Source organism: Oncorhynchus mykiss, chromosome 20 (assembly GCF_013265735.2).
Source record: "Oncorhynchus mykiss isolate Arlee chromosome 20, USDA_OmykA_1.1, whole genome shotgun sequence".
NCBI lineage: Eukaryota > Metazoa > Chordata > Actinopteri > Salmoniformes > Salmonidae > Oncorhynchus > Oncorhynchus mykiss.
The window spans coordinates 19,303,831-19,317,854 of NC_048584.1; the positions used below are offsets into that span (position 1 = coordinate 19,303,831).

The following is a 14,024-nucleotide window of genomic DNA, read 5'->3' on the forward strand; positions in this document are numbered from 1 at the left end:
AATCTGTAACACCTGCATGCATTTATAAACATACACACATACACATTTAGACGTACTGAAAATGTCAACTATTAACAGTTATTTTAACTGTATTAATTTATCAACAGTATTAATGTCAAATGTGATTATTGTCAATGGAGACTGTGGAGAAAGAGAACTTTTTGTCTGATGTCCTTTTTGCTTTTATTTATTTTATATTTTGGAATTTTGTCTACCAATGCAGTTTCTTTAAATGTAACATTTTTAACAAAATCCAGTCCGGTTTTTAATCATAAAATGTGTCTGTGTTTTAAAATGTGTGTGTAACTTGTGTTTTGTACAGCTGTCTACTAGCCCCAATGGTTCCGCCAAACCCAACGGTTCGCCAAGGTTTACATTGTCTGGCCTTGTGCAATACACTCCTAACCCCCGCGTCCGGTTCGTACATAAAACATCCTCCATTCAGGCTGCAAAGACATTGGTTTCCTCCTTAACTTGATTTAATGGGGGGGCCGGACTTAAAAACCTGGGAAAATATGTGTACTTAACATCACTCATTCAATAGCCAACCATGCTCGAAAGTAAAATAGACCTGTAAATATAACAAATATTTTACAGTATGGGTAGGCTACAGTATTGCTGTGCAATAGGAGCCTGATATCATACCTATTTAATTTCAGAGCAGGCCTGGACATGCAGGACAATCCACATTATTTCAAAAGAATGGACAAATTCCACGACATCCAATGAAACAACAGCTGACATGTCTGATTGTCCATTTCACCAGCACTGCATAAAATATGATTCCTAGGAGAAAAAGAAAATGAGATTGAATAAATATGGTAGAAGCATATTTTGTAACAAGAGTGAGTAATGGTGACATCACATGAACCGCTTATGTGTATTGGTGTGAAGGGAAAGAGATGTCTGCAATGGTAAACTTGGTGATAGTTGGTTTTAATATGGCTGGTACACCAACATCTGTGAGTATACATTTGTGTTAGGCTCTGTTTTAAAAGGGAGAAATGAGAGGCTGACACTGTGGTGTTACCTTTGCTGGCAATGGCTGCCTTCTGTGGTAGTCCGTCTCACTGTTGTTTAAAGGCCCTGTCTTAATCGGGGAGGACAGCAGAGAGATAAGAGGGGAAGAGTTCACAGGATGTAACAGCAGAAACTCTCTGTGTGTGCGTTTGGCTCCATTTTAACTAGTTAGGAAAGGGGAGAAATGAGAGGGACAGAGGATTCAGTATATATAACAGCTGAAACTGTGTGTTGTGTTACCTTCGCCTGCATGGCTGTCCAGTGCTGCTGCCTGCGTTTGTCAGTCTCACTGTTGTTCATAGGCTCGTTCCTAACTGGGGAAAGAGATGAGAGGGGCAGAGTTCACAGGATGTAACAGCAGAAACGCTTTGTGTGTGTGCATGAGGAACTGTGACAAAGGAAATAGTAAGTATGACCTAACGGTTACTTGTTATCATGAATCCAACTCAATGAAAGGGATCATACTTGGAACAGAAACAAACTTGATCGTTGTTAAACATCGTTATTAAGCCCATATATGCGGTATTACTACTAGGCTGTCAACTCAGTCACATGAGTAAGGATTAGCCTATGCACGATTAAACACTGAAGACAACTTCCTTTTTATTAAATATTGATCATCTTTTCTCTCTATCCTAAAATTTAAAAAACGCATCTCATTGGTCCGAACCATGCAAATGGCCTCATTAAAGTCACAAAACAACAAAGCTCAGGTGTTATGGAGCGTTCCACAAAAGGCTCCGTTCCAGATGAAAAAGTAAAAAAGCTGACCCCCCCCCCTCCCCCCCTCCCCGGAAAATGTAGGACGCGGAGTATAGGAGGGGTTATACTATAACTGAATAAAAGGGGTAATTTGGGGTTAAGGGAAACAATGGCCATGTAAGCATTTTTTGTCTGAAAACACAGAAGAAATGTGTATATTAACACTGAAAACACACCTATACATGACAAGAAAGTATGTAAACCTATACTTGATGTGAAGTTTATGCTCATCGTTCATCTTCTCCCTTAGTGCTGCTCGGATGAATTTGGGGGGTATATCTGGAAACTTGTTTTGCACAGTTCCTAGAAATCCAAATCGGGTCAAAAGTAAAACATTTTATGAGTTAATATATGGGTTTTGCCACTGGAAATCACTTTCTAGTGCTGCATTAGGATCTAAATGTTTCCCATACCAATTATCAGTTTGACTTTTCCCTCATCAAGGGCCGGCTTTGCTGAAGTCCCTTTATTGGCATTTCCAATTTTTGCAGATAATCTATAGGTAGCAATCACCTGTCTCCCAAAAAGCCACAGCCAGCTCTTTAACCATGGTTGTGCTTGGAGGTGCCACCTCTACCGCAGGCCCGCAGCATGGCATTACTGATGCCCAAAGGGGTAATCCCCTCTGCCGATGGTCCTGGCTGTATAAATGTTAACATAATCATACACTAATATCTTAGCACTGTTCAACGTTGAAAGATGACAAGTACAATTTCTGAATGGCTAATTAAGCACTTACCTTTGTAAGTGGTTGGGCAGTGACCTGAGAGGGTAGAAGCTGGGGCACAGCTTCAAGTTTTAGAAGCAAGGCTACTCATGAGATTGAAAAACAGATACAAATAAACCTCTTTTCAATTCAATCATATGAAAGGAGCGAGAGACAGACAGAAGAGAGAGACATTCAGATGATTCCTTAATAACAACACAAACATGCCTATAGCAATACATACCTCTCTGCAGAGACAATGTTCAGGGTTTTCAGTTCCTGGTTTTGGACCTTCAACTGTTTCACCTCTTTTTTTAAGAGCCTTCATATCCTCTTCCTCCTCTTCCTTAGCCTTATTTTCCCTTTCTGTGATCTTCTCCATAAGGAGAAGATCCCTTGTCCCGTCAGCAACCTAATCAGTCAAAAGTTTAACGTGAGAAAATAGAAGCTCCTAGATATTGAGAGAGCAATTGAATTATTACATTTAAGTATCTGCATAAGAATAAAAACTCTTGGGCCTACCTTTCTCGTCTTCTTTGCCTGATTGGTTTCAGTGCTGAGGAGAGTGTATGAGCGCTTGGTCGGTGTTTGCCTTTTGCGTTTGGCTTCCTCGTCCTTCCTTTGACTCTTAGGTGCCTCTAGTTTGAGTAATTTCCTCATCAATTTGTCTTTGTGCTCTATAAAAGTGGGAGTTGATAGACAGCAACAATTAGGCAAACATTACTTAAGCATTGCGATAATATAAGAGACACCAGTTTAACATATCCATGCAAACATTAGCCACAGACATAGGACAACCAGCCAGACAGACATGTGAGAGAGAACCGATGTCACATAAGTTACAGACAGAGTGAAACCTACCACTTGTTTCAATCACTTTGGCAGGAGAACTCTCGTCCTCCCACACAACATGCACTATTTCCCTCGCTTTGAGCATTTTGTTGTGAGGTACAATATCAAATTTGTATGGCTCCTCCTGCCACTCTATTAGCATGGAGTAATCATTACAAAGGGTAGTAGTAGTAGGTAGCCTGGCGGGTAGGAGCATTGGGCCAGTAACCGAAAGATTGCTGGATCAAATCCCTGAGCTGACCATGTAAAAATCTGTCATTCTGCCCCTGATCAAGGCAGTTAACCCACTGTTCCCCGGGTTCCGATGACATGGATGTCAATTAAGGCAGCCCTCTGCACCTCTCTGCTTAACTTAACTGTATACAAGTTGTTGTTTTTTTACATTGTATTTATTTATTTATTCAGAGTGTATATCAATGAGGGTGTTTCTTAAACTGGCAGCATGATATATGAATGCATTATTACATTGACTGAACTGTGGGCTTACTGAAACCATTATCAATTGTGTTGGTATCTATCAAATTAAAAAAGCATATACTATATTTATTGCATTTGAACATTGTAATTTATTACATTTCCCATCTGCTGAGTTTAAATGTCTGATATTGCATTATATTTCAAAAGTCTATTTTCTCTGTTGTTACAACATACTGTATCTCAAATCCTGTAGGAATATCAAAATCCTGCAGTTTTTGGTTCTGCAAGATTGCTGCAGGAATGTACTTGGCCCTGCAGGTATTGCCATATCCTGTATGAATATCAAAATCCTGCAGGGTTCAGTCCTGCATGATACCTGCAGGAATGTTCATGTTTGTGCAGGAATTTTTGCACAAGAAGTCATACTCCCGCAGGAGTCACTTTTCCTGCAGAATTTTGTCACCTGCACAATCCATCACAAAAGGTTGAATTCCATTGCTGTAGGACTTTTTTGTAAGGGGCCAGTGTTTTTGGCACTCGTTATATTTTTATGCAAATAAAAAAAATGCGGCATGCATTTTCAGAAAGAGTCAATGCAAAATATTAAAATATTTTGCCCACACCTCAATAGAAATGTGGTCAAATTTGCCATTGCACATTCTTTTCGAAACTGACATGGCCCAGTTCCAACATTCCAAATCATACAAGAAATGAGGGTGTTTTTGTTACCAAAAAACTCCCAATAATATACTGCACACAAATCCTATAATCTCATGGTTGATAAATGAAGCCCCTGGACTCTATGTTATCACCTGAACTCTGGTGAAGTTGTGGTCCAAATTGTTGAGAACTAGGGTTCAACTCTATGGAGGACCAAACCTGCCATAATTAGAAATAAATTATTATGTTAATAAATCCACATATACAGTACATTTGGAAAGTATTCAGACCCCTTGACTTATTCAACATTTTGTTAAGTTACAGCCTTATTCTAAAATTGATTACATTGTTTTTTCCCCTCATCAATCTACACACAATAACCCATAATGACAAAGCAAAAACAGGTTTAGATTTTTTGTGTGCAAATGTATTACAAATAAAAAAACAGATGTCAAATTCACATAAGTATTCAGACCCTTTACTCAGTACTTTGTTGAAGCACCTTTGGCAGCGATTACAGCCTCGAGTCTTCTTGGGTATGATGCTACAAGCTTGGCAAACCTGTATTCGGTGAGTTTCTCCCATTCTTCTCTGCAAATCCTCTCAAGCTCTTTCATGTTGGATGGGGAGTGTCGCTGCAAAGCTATTTTCAAGTCTCTCCAGAGATGTTTGATTGGGTTCAAGTCCTGGCTCTGGCTGGGACACTCAAGGACATTCAGAGACTTCTCCCGAAGCCACTCCTGCATTGTCTTGTTGTGTGCTTAGGGTCATTGTCATGTTGGAAGGTGAAACTTCGCTCCCAGTCTGAGGTCCTGAGTGCTCTGGAGCAGGTTTTCATCAAGGATCTCTCTGTACGTTGCTCCGTTCATCTTTCCCTCGATACTGCCTAGACCCGCCTTCCCTGCCGCTGAAAGACATCCCCACAGCATGTTGCTGCCACCATCATGCTTCACTGTACGGATGGTGCCAGGTTTCCTCCAGACATGACACTTGGCATTCAGGCCAAAGAGTTCCATCTTGGTTTCATCAGACAAGAGAATCTTGTTTCTCATGGTCTGAGAGTCTTTTAGGTGCCTTTTGGCAAATTCCAAGTGGGCTGTAATGTGCCTTTTACTGAGGAGTGGCTTCCGTCTGGCCACTCTACCATAAAGGCCTAATTGGTGGAGTGCTGCAGAGATGGGTGTCCTTCTGGAAGGTTCTCCCAACTCCACAGAGGAACTCTGGAGCTCTGTAAGAGTGACCATCGGATTCTTGGTCACCTCCCTGACCAAGGCCCCTGATTGCTCAGTTTGGCCAGGCGGCCAGCTCTAGGAAGAGTCTTGGGCGTTCAAAACTTCTTCCATTTAAGAATGATGGAGGTCACTGTGTTCTTGGGGACCTTCAATGCTGCAGACATTTGTTGGTACCCTTCCCCAAATCTGTGCCTCAATACAATCCTGTCTCAGAGCTCTACGAACAATTCCTTCGCCCTCATGGCTTGGTTTTTGCTCTGACATATACAGTCAACTGTGGGACCTTATAGAGCCTTTCCAAATTATTGTAGGATGTCATTGTACATAAGAATTTGTTCTTAACTGACTTGATTGTTTTAAATAAAGGTTAAAAAAAGCTAATAAAAATGTATTCCAATCAATTGAATTTACCACAGGTTGACTCCAATCAAGTTGTAGAAACATCTCAAGTATGATCAATGGAAACATGATGCACCAGAGCTCAGTTTCGAGTGTCATAGCAAAGGGTCTGAATTCTTATGTAAATAAGGTTTTTCACTTTTCACTTTGTCAATATGTGTGTAGATTGATGAGGAAAACAATTGATTTAATCAATTTTAGAATAAGGCTGTAATTTTAAAAAAAATTTTGAAAAAGTAAAGGGGTCTGAATACTTTCCAAATGCACTCTAAATAGAAACATTTATAAATCAATAAATGCACACATAAATAAATGAAATACAAAAATAGTGACCAAAGTTCATTCCTTTTTCTCCACATATTTGTATGTATTAAATGATTGATCTTTGAATCGTCTAAATATTCACACTTTCATTCATTTATATATTCATTTATATATTTCATTCATTTATATATTTGTCAATCAAACGTCTGTGGGTGGACACCATTGGTTGATCAATGTCACTGTGCAACGTCTTGCTTTTGCCTGGCTCAGATGGTCCAAAAAGAGAGATGTACAACCCGTAGATAGCTACATTAGCCCAGTTTTTCTGGCAAGTATGGCTGCAATCAGGCGAGCGGTAGCCAGAGACTTCACAGTGCTGTCTAACACAAACAACGCCTCTACAGATTACCTGTTTTATGGTGTGGAGGCATGCATCAAAAACTTGTGTCAGCTAGCTGCTACAAGGGACACAGAGGTGAACCCATACATGTTTTACAATTTGGAGGAAGTTGCCTAAGGACTTCACCAGAGTTCAGGTGATAACAGAGACTCCTGGTGCAGCACAACATAGACAATTGGCCTCTGGGTCACCATAATCACAGTTTTTCAACTGGTCATTCAGTACAGCACTGTTTCAAAACTGAACGCACCCCAGGCAAATGCGCCGTGGCATTGATCAACCAATGGTGTGTTAGATACCACCCACATACGTTTGTTTGACACCCCTTAATTAACATATTGGAGGAAGAAATACAGAAATAATATAAATGAATAAAATGAAAGTGGGATTAATTATTTAAATAAGTATGTATCTATGTATGTTTGCATCATTTATCCATGTATCAATTAATATTTTTTATGCGTGCATTTATTTATGTATATGTATTTATTCATATATTTGTTTATTTATGTGTGCATTTATTCAATTATTTCTAATTATGGCAGGTTTGATCCCTCATAGAAGCGGCTTGTACAGTAATGCCAAATCGGATAAACTGTGCTGTAAATATGACTGCTAGCTAAATATGACTGCTAGTTCAGCTCAGAGAAAATAAACCGTCCATCATACAAGGAAGTACGCCTCACATTGCAATTTCTTTGACCACTCTATTAAAAAAAAAATGTCATAATCAAGCAGATTTTTCTACCCCTCATGTCCACGACAGACTGGTCTGAATTGACAGTACCAACGGACCAAAATATGACTATTCGTAATGCAATCTGTGATGAACATAACCGCATCAAGGCTCTTACATCCTGTTTCCTCCCACCCCACCGAGAACGCGATATTGTTACTCCAAGGCAGAGGCTAGGAGTTCCAGCTGGTTTGTGTATGATGTGGTAGAAAGGCTAAAAATGGTCGAAGCGAAGTAATGACCGTCAGTAATAATACTTAACCTCAAAAGGTAAGAAATTTGCGTTATGGGTGGCTTGCCAATGTGTTTATGTGTAAGGTAAACAAGCCTTTCTAGCCGACCTTAATTTGCTGAGCAATGTGACAGTCAACTGAAAAACAATAGGCTAATTGTGTTGCTTTCCTATTATGTCAGTGTTTTTATTATGAGACCGGACGTAAATTAAACTAAATGTAACCTATGTATTTTTTGACGGGAAGTAGGCTATTTGAGCCAAGAAGATAATCTTCAACAATAATAACAGACAGTAGACTATAGGGCAGGCAAACTGTTTTCTCACCGCCGTAGATCCTAGTCGACGAGTTGTGTTCTCGAGTGCTGTTGCTGTACATTGATTCAAAATAGCCGCTCTGTAATTTGGTGTTCGCATGCGGTCAATGGTTTGGATGGATCGAAGTCTAGGTCTTACTTGACCCTTGATTTTGATCTCCTACAGTTAAGATTTCTAATATCAAATATATTGATATTGGCATGCCACGTGGATATGCTACTAGAGTGCCAAAGGGACCAGAAAACAAATTGCTACTGAAAATTGAATTGGATGATGATGTCGCACATGCCCAAATTGGACCATGGCACCAGTCTTTGAAGATTAGCCAACAACTCACACATTTAAATTTTAGAATGGGATAAATGACAGCTGAGTTACATGCTTCTCATCCTGTTATGAATGTGCGCCTAAATGCAAATTATAGGCAATGTTTGGAAATATTTAAGGCTAATTGCGCATAGTCGCAATGTGAATTTGTGCCACTAAACAAAGATTACATCCATAAATCTTCACTGGAAAAGGTCTTGCACAGTAGGCCATTCATTCGAATTTGTAGACTTTCTCAAGCACATGCCAATATGTGCCATATATCCTACTCCCTTCCCCCTTCATGAACAGTCAACAACAGGGGAATTCTTTGGGATTATAATCAAATCAAAATTGATTTGTTGCATACACATGGTTAGCAGCGAAATGCTTGTGCTTCTAGTTCCGACAGTGCAGTAACATCTAACAAGTAATCTAACAGTTCCCCAACAACTACCTAATACACACAAATCTAAAGGGGTGAATGAGAATATGTACATATATGGATGAGCGGCATAGGCATGTGCAGTAGATTGTATAAAATACAGTATATACATAATGTAAGAAATGTAAACATTATTAAAGTGACTAGTGATACATTTATTAAAGTGGCCAGTGATTGGGTCTCAATCTATGCAGCAGCCTGTCTGAGTTAGTGATTGCTGTTTAGCAGTCTGATGGCCTCTAGCTTTGATTCACCTGTACTGACATCACCTTTTGGATGATAGCTGTGTGAACAGGCAGTGGCTCGGGTGGTTGTTGTCCTTGATGGCCTTCCTGTGACATCGGGTGCTGTAGGTGTGGAGGGCAGGCAGTTTTCCCCTGTAATGTGTTGTGCAGACCGCACCACCCTCTGGAGAGCCTTGCGGTTGAGAGCGGTGCAGTTGCCGTGATACAGCCTGACAGGATGCTCTCGATTGTGTATCTTTATTTTTTTTACCGTTATTTAACTAGGCAAGTCAGTTCAGAACAAATTCTTATTTTCCATAATGACCTAGGAACAGTGGGTTAACTGCCTTGTTCAGGGGCAGAACAACAGATTTTTTACCTTGTCAGCTTGGGGATTTGATCTTGCAACCTTTGTTACTAGTCCAACGCTCTAACCCTAGGCAACATGCTGCCCCATCTGTAAAAGTTGGTAAGGGTTTTGGGTCACAAGCCAAATTTCTTCAGCCTCCCGAGGTTGAAGAAGCGCTGCTGCGCCTTCTTCACCACACTGTCTGTGTGGGTGGACCATTTCAGTTTGTCTGTGATGTGTACGCAGAGGAACTTAATTCTTTCCACCTTCTCCACTGCTGTCCCTTTGATGTGGATAGGGGGGTGCTCCCCCTGCTGTTTTCTGAAGTCCACAAACATCTCCTTTGTTTTGTTGACGTTGAGTGAGATGTTGTTTTCCTGACACCACACTCCGAGTGCCCTCACCTCTTCCCTGTAGGCTGTCTCGTCGTTGTTGGTAATCAAGCCTACTACTGTTGTCGTCTGCAAGCTTGAGGATTTAGGCAGTCCTTGTTAGCGAGCCACGACGGGGGCACTGTATTATCCTCAAAGCGGGCAAAGAAGGTGTTTAGTTTGTCTGGAAGTGTGACATTGGTGTCCGTGACATGGCTGGTTTTCTTTTTGTAGTCCGTGATTTCCTGCCACATGTCTGAGCTGTGTAATTTCGACTACACTTTGTCCTTGTACCGGCATTTCGCTTGTTTGATTGCCTTGCGGAGGGAATCACTACACTGTTTATATTCAGCCATATTCCCAGACCTCTTTCCATGGTTAAAGCGGTGGTTTGCGCTTTTCAGTTTTGTGTGAATGCTGCCATCCATCCATGGTTTTAATAGTTACAGTGGGTACAACTTCTCCAATGCACTTCCTTATAAACTCATTCACCGTGTCAGCGTATAGATCGATGTTGTTCTCTGAGGCTGACCAAAACATATCCCAGTTCGCGTGATCAAAACAATCTTGAAGTGTGGTCAGACCAGCGTTGAATGGTACATCCTGTTTGAGTTTCTGTTTATAAGATTTCCCGAAGGGAGGGTGGGGGAGGGCTTTGTATGTATCACGGAAGTTAGACTAGCAGTGATCAAGTGTATTACCCCCACGTGTAGTGCAATCAATATGATGATAGCAAATTTGAGAACAAGGCTACCTAAATTCTTTGTTAAAATCCACAGCTACGATAAATGCAGCCTCAGGATATATGGTTTCCAGTTTACATAGAGTCCAGTGAAGTTCCTTGAGGGCCATCTTGGTATCTGCTTGAGGGGGAATGTACACAGCTGTGACGATAACTGACGAGATTTCTCTTGGGAGGTAAATATGGCCGGCATTTGATTGTAAGGAATTCTAGGTCGGGTGAGCAGAAGGACTTGAGTTCCTGTATGTTGTTAATGATTAACGACTCATGGTGTAATCATAAGCATACACCCCCGCCCATCCTCTTCCCAGAGAGGTGTTTATTTATGGCGGCACGATGCATGGAGAAGCCTGCTGGCTGAACCGATCCCGAAAACATATCCCGAGAGAGCCATGTTTCTGTGAAACAGAGAATGTTACAATTTCTGATGTGTCTCTGGAGGCAACCGTTGCTCGAATTTAGTCTACCTTGTTATCAAGAGACTGGACATTGGCGAGTAGTATAGTCGGAAGAGGTGGGCGATGTGCACGTCTATGGAGCCTGACAAGGCCGCTCCGTCTGCTCCTTCTGCGGCGCTGTTGTTTTGGGTCGGCTTCTAGGATTAGATCCATTGGGTGGTGGTCCAAACAGAGGATTCGCTTTGGGAAAGTCGTATTCCTGGTCGTAATGATGGTAAGTTGATGTTGCTCTTATATCCAATTGGTCTTCCCGGCTGTATGTCATAAGACTTAAGATTTCCTGGTGTAACAATGTAAGAAATAATATATACAAATAAAAAAATACTGCATAGTTTCCTAAGGACTCGAAGCGAGGCGACCATCTCTGTCGGCGCCATGTTGCTCGCCATCCTATAATGATGACAGCATTAAGTGAGTTTGTATTTTAGATTTGTGGTTGCAATTACGATTTGCAAATCTGTAATCTTAATTTCGCACGCTTGATGTGTGAATAAATGTAACAACTATCGCAAACTTGTGACTTGACACTTGAACACATTTTATCAAATTGGCAAGGATCATTTATTTTCAGAATTATAAAAGTTCCATTTATGACCATGAATATTCTGCTGTGAACACACTTGCAGATTTTGAATCTACGCGTTCTCAGATTTCTGTCGATACTGTCACACACCCAGAGATTCGTACATTTATAGACAGTGTTTCACAAGGAAAAAATTGGGGGCAGGACCTTCAACACCTGACCAATCAGTTCCCTCTGTCAAAAACAATATCATTGGCTGTCTTGTTCCATCAACCAAACCGCATGCAACAACAAGAGCTGACCAGGACGACCTGATGGAGGAAGATGGCAGGCGCTCGACCGTAGGTGAGTTCTGGAAAGTTGGCTTTCACAGTTTGTATGAAGTGATGTTATCACCTTTGTATACGATCATGTGTGTAACCTTAGCACTGTATAATGTTCATCCCTATAGTTAGATACATCCCCCAAGTTCATCCATTGGCTCGTCAGCTCCCGTTAGCTAACTAGCTAGTTATTTGTCATTAACAAGTTAGATTATCTTTAGCCAGATCCTACCCCACCACAGTGGTAATTTACGTCAGCTAAATTGTGGCTTTAGCTAGTTAGCTATATGTTTTCAAAATGTCACGTATGAATAAAAGATGGCTAATTGGTGAGTCTGATTTGTCATCCCTAGATGATACCAGATCTAGCTAATCTTCATGTTTGTATGCAGTAACTTTTACAGGAGAATTATGCAAACATAGACTGTGGGCAACACTATCTATCTCTCATTCTAGAGCATAGAACCCTGAGTTAAATGTCATTGTTCATCATTTTTATTACATTACATGTGTTCATGTTGTCTCTTACCTATGATCACAGCGTTGTTTGAAACACAGCATATCTAATAGTAAAAGTTCTGGTCTAATTAACTAACCACCAACAATTCCTATTAGCTGAGACATTTTACAAACTAACAGCAATTACATTTTTTCAAAACCAACCCCTTCCTCTTTCAGGACTGCTCTCCAATATGTGGAAAATAATTCTCAAGAGATTTCATACAACATCATGAATGTTTCTGTGGCGAAAGGTACAGCTCTTAATGACACTGACATATTGATAATCTGATCGGTTTCTATTTCAATTAGGCTTTTTATTACGTAAACAGCATGACTGATCTGAGGTGAAAGTTTGAAAGCAAAGGACAATGTATCTCATAAATATGGAAAACTAGGAATTTCATGACATGCTTTGTTTAAATACATATTATTTGTTTGTTCGAAAGATTGTCCACAGAGGTGTCAAAATCCTTGAAGGGGGTGCCCAAGGAGGGGAGTGCCTCTGAAGAGTGTGTAGCTGGGCCATCACACAAAGCACCAGAGCCTGGTTTGGTTTTAACTGTTTTGTTTCACAGTTATGTCTTTAAGCACGATGTGACTAAACTGATGTAGGGGTGCATGTCTTGTCACGTTAACACAAAATTCTGTGTTTTTTACGCAGAAAAAAAAGAACGCATAAGAAATATCTTGCTGCGTTTTGTAAATGCAGATGTAAAATGTTTCTTAATGTTATTTATGCTTGGCATTCAGACACATTTTTGTGCTTCACTCGGAGGAGAATTCACAAACGGGAATGAAAGTACTATAGTTACATGTCCCTGGTCACTTTATTGAAGCCAAAAAACCTATTGACTTTTAATATAAAACGCAGTTGAAATGGTTGAAAATGCAGATTTCTGAACTCTTAACATGACCCCAGTGTCAATGATAGTATTGCTTATTCTATTGTCGCTACCATGGATAATATTTTACTACTAAAGAGTTCAAACCAGTAAAGTCTGTAGTGGTTACATCCTGTCCAAGGTAGTTACAGAGAGCAATAGAGGAAATTATATATTTGTATGTAGGCTGACGTTAAATGTACCATGCATTCAGAAAGTATTCAGACGCCTTCCCTTTTTCCACATTTTGTTACATTACAGCCTTATTCTAAAATGGATGAAAATGTTTTTTCCCCTCAATCTACATAAAATACCCATTTTTTTTTATTTTGGGGGGTCGGGACATTTTAGCAAATGTATTAAAAATGTATATCTTAATTACATAAGTATTCAGACCTGAAATTGAGCTCAGGTGCATCCTGTTTCCATTGATCATCCTTGAGCTGTTTCTACAACTTGATTGGAGTCCACCTGTGGTAAATTCAAAAGATTGGACATGATTTGGAAAGGCACACAGTTGTCAGTGCATGTCAGAGCAAAAACGATGCCATGAGGTCAAAGGAATTGTCTGTAGAACTCCAAGACGGGATAGTTTCGGCACAGATCTGGGGAAGGGTACCCCAAAATTCTGCAGCATTGAAGGTCTCCAAAAACACTGTGGCCTCCATCATTCTTCAATGGAAGAAGTTTGGAACCACCAAGACTCTTCCTAGAGCTGGCAGCATGGCAAAACAGAGCAATTTTGGGAAAAGGGCCTTGGTCAGAGAGGTGACCAAGAACCCAATGGTCACTCTGACCAAGCTCCAGAGTTCCTCTGTGGAGATGGTTGTCCTTCCGGAAGATTCTCCCATCTCTGCAGCACTCCACCAATGAGGCCTTTATGGTAGTGTGGCCAGACAGAAG

General features: G+C 40.5%; 1 protein-coding gene and 2 long non-coding RNA genes across 6 annotated transcripts in view; 1 reads left to right on the top strand and 2 right to left on the bottom strand.

Annotated features, from left to right (window-relative positions):
• Positions 1-284: 284 nt before the first annotated feature.
• Positions 285-1,769, bottom strand: LOC110499150. Its single transcript, XR_002469923.2, has 3 exons — positions 1,261-1,769; positions 1,031-1,090; positions 285-786 (listed from the first exon to the last, which is right to left on the bottom strand). It is a non-coding gene; the product is annotated as an uncharacterized LOC110499150 (long non-coding RNA).
• Positions 1,770-1,819: 50 nt separating this feature from the next.
• LOC110499146 lies at positions 1,820-8,471 on the bottom strand. Of its 2 annotated transcripts, none has more exons than XR_002469922.2 (3): positions 8,008-8,471; positions 3,011-3,165; positions 1,820-2,900 (listed from the first exon to the last, which is right to left on the bottom strand). It is a non-coding gene; the product is annotated as an uncharacterized LOC110499146 (long non-coding RNA). The 2 variants fall into 2 exon arrangements; XR_005037952.1 differs by lacking the exon at positions 8,008-8,471 and adding an exon at positions 4,570-4,646.
• The window catches only part of LOC110499145 (monocarboxylate transporter 6), a 39,621-nt gene continuing 33,136 nt past the window's right edge, over positions 7,540-14,024 (top strand). Inside the window, exon 1 of one of the 3 annotated variants that reach the window (XM_021576087.2) lies at positions 7,540-7,718. The gene's annotated coding sequence lies outside the window, so the exon portion shown is untranslated. The remainder of the gene's footprint in view (positions 7,719-14,024) is intronic. The other 2 variants (XM_021576090.2, XM_021576086.2) reach the window with 2 other exon arrangements.